Source organism: Physeter macrocephalus, chromosome 11 (assembly GCF_002837175.3).
Source record: "Physeter macrocephalus isolate SW-GA chromosome 11, ASM283717v5, whole genome shotgun sequence".
Lineage (NCBI taxonomy): Eukaryota > Metazoa > Chordata > Mammalia > Artiodactyla > Physeteridae > Physeter > Physeter macrocephalus.
The window spans coordinates 62260830-62266648 of record NC_041224.1 but is presented as its reverse complement, the minus strand read 5'-3'; positions in this window follow the sequence as shown (position 1 = coordinate 62266648).

Sequence of the window (5819 nt, the reverse complement as noted above, 5' to 3'; positions counted from 1 at the left end):
AGCCTGTGCTCTGCAACAAGAGAAGCCACCGCACTGAGAAGCCCGCGCACCGCAACGAAGAGTAGCCCCCGCTCGCCTCAACTAGAGAAAGCCCGTGTGCAGCAACGAAGACCCAATGCAGCCAAAAATAAAATAAATAAAATAAAAATAAATTTTTAAAAAATTGTTTAAAAAAAAACTGAAGAAAATCTTAAAATGTTCACATTTTAAAAATCTGTGTGGTAGCTTTAGTAGTATATTATCTTCTGTATGGTTGAAATATTTCATAATTGAAGATTAAATAAAGAAAAGCTAGAAAAATCAGGACTTGATAAGGAATCATCATAATTTCTGGTGACTAAGAGGGGAGCTTTGGGCATGGCGGGGGGAAGGGGGGGACAGGTGCACATGCCCAGTGGCAGAGGAGCAAAGCTCACCATGTCATCTTATCTATGTCACCAGACCTCTCCAGGTCTTGATCTTCTTATCTATGGAGTCGTGCTTGAAGGCTGGGTGAGCAATCCCTGGGTCCTCTCCAGACTGGATATTTTGTGATTCTAATGATTCTGTAGATTTCATGGGCAACAATCTCATGCATAGACATCATGGATTAAATTTGTTCAGCTTTTTATTAGGAAACATGGGAAACAAACAAAAGTAGAGAGAACAGTATCATGAATCTCTGTGTACTCACCATCCAGTTTCAACAGTTGTCAGCTCAGGGTTAACCTTGTTTTATCTACACCCCTCCTATTTCCACCTGGCTACCACCACTGGAGTATTATGCAGCAAACCCCAGACATCTCATCATTTAATTAGTAAATATTTCAATATCTCCAAAAAGTGAAATCTATTTTAAAAATATAAGCATAATACTAGTAACCCACCCAAAAAATTAACAGCAATGTTAAAAGTCATAAAATACCCACTTCGTATTTGAATTTCCTCAATTGTCTCGTGATTTTTAAAAAATGTGTATATTTGAATTAGGATCCCAAATAAAGTACAGAGCGACTATAATTGGTAAATGTCTTTTAGGTTCCTTCTTCATATCTCAGTCTCCCTCTCTCTCTCTGACACACACACACACATACATACACATTTATTTATTGAAGAAACAAAATTATTTGTCCTCACAGCTTCTCAGAGTCTGAATTTTGCTGCTTGCTAACTTGTAGTTAGATCTTGGAGCTTGATGAGATCCCGGCTTGATTTGGGGCGGAGTGGGGGCAGGCAAGACGATTTCATTGATCCATTCGGAAGCACATAACTATCTATATGTTTCTCCTTTTGTATGTTAGCAGTCATGGTTGATCACTGTTTAGATGCATGAATTCATTAGGAGGCTGCAAAATGGTGATACTTAAATTCTATCACTCCTTTTTCATCTATCTGCTTGGGCACTTCTAGAAAGAGAAACTGCCCCTCATGAACCATTTGGTTATCTTGAGGTAGAGTTTAAATGCAGGATAAATACTTACTTATTTGCTTTATTTTTCAGTTTGCAAAGTACTAAGTTAGTTCCTTAGCAACCTCAAAGATTTTCTTCTTTTAAAGTATCACTCTAACCATTTGGATTTATATATATTTGATATGTTTCAGTCAAGTGGAGTTATTCTTATTGCTTCTCAAATCATCCTATTTTAGGAAACTTCTTGAAGATGCCTTCTGAGTCTTTTTGATATGACTCTGGTAGTCTTTGATAGCTTCATTGCTTTCTGGTACAAGACAATGTTCTCCTCTTGTACATTCTGTCCTAAAACTGGAGTCAGCCATTTCCCCAGGGACCCCTAGTTCCTTTTAGTGGGAAGTAGCGTTTAAGAGGCCATAATCTGGGGGCTAGGGGTGCTTGATGCTAATGGATTGGTCATTGCTTTTAGATCCTTTCAGTAGCAGAGCTAGGAGGTACGTGTTTTTATATAGTTGTTAAAGGTAAAATACATCATGAAGTCTACTGATACCTCTTTTTTTATTGAAGTTGTGCCAGTTTCAAGTGTACAGCAAAGTGATTCAGCTATATATATATATAATATGTATATTCTTTTTCAGATTCTTTTCCATTATAGGTTATTACAGGATATTGAGCATAGTTCCCTGTGCTATACATCTGCTGATACTTCTAATTCAAATTCAGGGTTGCAGGTTTTTACTTAACCTCATTGATCTTCTATCTGAATTTCCTTTCAAAATTGATTAAATTCTGAGTGGTTTTACATATAAGTGATGATGACATTGAAATCCTTCCCTTGTTACCCATTTGCTGCTTGCCTCACTCTCCAACCTGTGAACTTCCTGACAGCACAGATCAAATTTGGTTCACTCTGTACTCCTGGCCCCTAACAAAGTACCTGTCACATGATAGGTGCTTAGTAAATAGTTACTGAATGCCTGAAAGAACGATGCCTTCAACAAAAATTGTCCTCTCCTTAAATAGAGAAGTAGAGTGAATGGAAAACTAGCTCAGAACTTTAAGCCAAGCCAATGCACCCATCCACCCACCCACTGATTCAATAGATATAGACAGATGCTCTATATCTATGCTATCCATACCCAGTGTCAGAAGCTAGGGACATGGGGTATAGAAATGAATGGTCCATGCTTCAAGCAGTGTACTCATTAGTGGGGAAAACAAACTTGAACCATTAGAACAATTATAAAACAGTGTTACTAATAAATAGTGGTATGGACAGCATATTATGGGGGTCAGGAGGATCATGCAACTCTTAGGAGGGTCAGAAGGGGAGGAATACATGAAGGCTTTTCAAAGGAGATCACATTTGTCCTAGGTATTTAAGGATGAATAGGAGTCGTGGGTTGAGAGAAGGAAAGGCATTTTAGACACACTGGTCCCTGATTTGCCTGCCCCTCTGTACTGCTGAGCTACTTTGCTCCTAGGTGGCTAAAGGTTTTACAGATCCCTTGTGCTGGGGCTGGAGGCTACTCCTAGGAGGACCCCTCCCCTGGGGGCGCTGTAGGAGGGCAGGCACAAAGAGTGAGGGAGGAAGGGAGAATTTGGGGACCCCCCCAGGCCTGAGTCACTTTGTAAAGCACTGCACAGAGACGCTGCCCCTCTCTGCAGAGCACTGTTGGGAAACTAATGCCAAGTGCTGTGCGTGCACTGTAGATCAGCTTGTCTGTCAATGAAAGTAATTTGCATTCAAGCTTGATTAGGGACATACTCCCTAGTCCCTGGGAAGCCCCAAGGACCGATGTTACCAACTGGCTCACCATCACCTTTTTATCAGGGTGTGGTACCCTCCTCTGACCCTGCTGTCCCAGTTCTAGGAGCTACAGCTGTCAGGCCTCTGAGCCCTGCCCCCAACATGAGCAGAGCTACCCTGGTGATGCAGCAGCCCCTGGACCCAAGGATCAAGGAATTGTGGTCATTTGTAAATTATCATCTGGTGATATGTGCCCTGGTTTACTGAAACCCACCAGCCTCCGAGTTACTTAATAGTTTTTCTTTAAATAATTTCACTTTTTAAGCTTAAATATAAGCATTTAAAAGGGAAACTGTATATCATTAGCCTCAATGGGTTATCACTCATCTTTTAAAAAATTCTTCACACTAGTAAATGCAATGTCAACAAATCTAACTAGGCCTCAAGTCCTCCTGACTGAGAGGCACTGAGGACCCATCAGCATCCAAATGGAGCTTGCTCCTTGAGAACTGGAAAGGGAAAAACTTTCCTGCTCTGTGGGCAGTGATTTTCTTTTTCTTTCTTCTTCTTTTTTTTTTTTTTAATTGAAGTATAGTTGATTTACAAAGTTGTGCTAATTTCTGCTGCACAGCAAAGTGAGCCAGTTATATACATAGATGCATTCTTTTAAATATTCTTTTCCATTATGGTTTATCCCAGGAGATTGGATATAGATGGCAATGATTTTCAATGAGTCTTCATCTTACTTAAAAAAATCCTCCCCCATTCCAACTTTGGGAGAGCAGGTCAAGGCCATTACCTTCATGACAGATGGGAAAACTGAGGCCCAGAGAGCACAAGTGACTTGGAATGGAAGTTCCATGGAGGCAGGACCACCGTTAGCATTGGACTGTGTCCGTAACTCGGCTTTCAGAATGAACAAATGAATAACATCACGCAGCCCTGAGTCAAGACTGAAACAAAAACCCAGGTTCCCTGACCCTGAGTGCCTTTTGCATTGCAGACTCTCCCACCTCGTCCCCGGCCTTCAACACCTCTCCTCAGCTTCCTCTTTCGGTTCTACCTGGGGAATTCCAGGCACTGTGCTTCTCAGGCTAGGTGGTGTGGTCCTGCCTGGACCTCACTCTTGTACCATGTCTCCAAGTGTCCCCAGTTGCTGACAGTCCAGTGTCTAGCTGGCCTGACGTGGGATGTGCAGGAGAGAGAAGGCCTCAGCAGTCTGCAGCTCCGAGCCCCTCTCTAGGCCATCAGCCCTGCCTGGTCTGACCTGCCTGGGAGCCAAAGGTGGAGCACAGAGTGGGCTTGTCAGGCATAGACTGGGGGGCCCTGGTGGATGTGGGAGAGGCTGGGGAAGGAGGGTGGTTCCTATCCCTTCACTTTCCCCCCCCTCGCTCTCCACTCTAACACTGATCTCTGCCCTGACCTGTGGGCTGGGTTCCGTGCTCTCCTGAGCCAGTCTGCATGAGGTAGCCGTTTTGTCAGCTTCTGTCTGGCCCACCCACCCACATTCACGCATCTGTCCAGTCAGCGCTGAGACTTCAGTGATGCACAGGCCCTCGCCATTGCCCCCAAGTTGCTACCATGGTTGGAGGTGGGAAACAGACCTGTCCCCAGATGACCCCCGTATTCTTTGGTCGGTGCTCCAAGGGGACTAGCATGCAGGTATGAGAGCCCAGAGGAGGGGCATCCAGCTGGCCTTGAGGTCGGGATGGCTTCCTAGAGGAGGAAATGCCTAAGCTGGGCTCTGAAGGACAAGCGGGATGAGGAGGGCCAAAGGAGGAGGGGCAGAGCTTCAGTCTGTGGACCACCGGCATGTACAAAGGCCCTGGGGCAAAGGGGGAAGATGAGGCTCAAAGGAGAACACCTGGGGGGTCAGATGTATCCTGGGGGAACCAAGGGGCCGCTGACAGTTTAGCAAATGAGACTTGTGGTGGGATTTGGGCACTAAGAAACGAGCTCTAGCTGTAGCATTATGCTACCATGGTGACTGTGGCCTTAGAGGCTGGCACCGCTGGAGAAATGCTCTGGGTAAACAAGTAACAGAATAACCAGGAGAAGAGAGCCCGAAGCACCTCCTTTCCCCCACCCCACCCCAAGTCAACAGGGTCTCAGAATGGAGACTTTTCCAGGTAGGGGACCAACTCATCTGCTGGTCCAATAGACAGCTTCCTATTCCCTGTGGCTGACAAAGCTGGAGGCCTGGTGTTCTGGGGTGACATTGCTGCCCCTTGAAAGGCAGCCGCGTCCTCCCCGTCCCTCTGCCTCATGGTGTCACAGACCCAGGCCATGGTCTTCTGTCTGTATCATGCCCCTAGTCCCTCTGAGTCACCCTGCCCAGAGCCCACGGGTGTCTGATCCGCTGCCTGCTGATTGACGGCCACCTCCCGCCCCACCACACCCCCCCAGCAGCCCTGCCCTGTGGCTGGTGTCCCCCACATTGCCCCCATAGGCCCTCCTGTCACCACCGTTGACTCATTCTGGGTCTCAGGCCTCCGCCTGGCCCCTCCAACTCCCCACAGTCCAGAGTGGCCCCCAACCTCCCAGCCTCCCTCTCTGCATCGTCCCTAGGAGAGCTAGAGCCAGTGTGAGTTTAGGCTTACTGTGCGCCGTCTCTCATGGGTCTGTGCCTCAGTTTCCTCATCTGGAGCATGGGGGCAAAACCCAGGTCTTCCCGTCCCA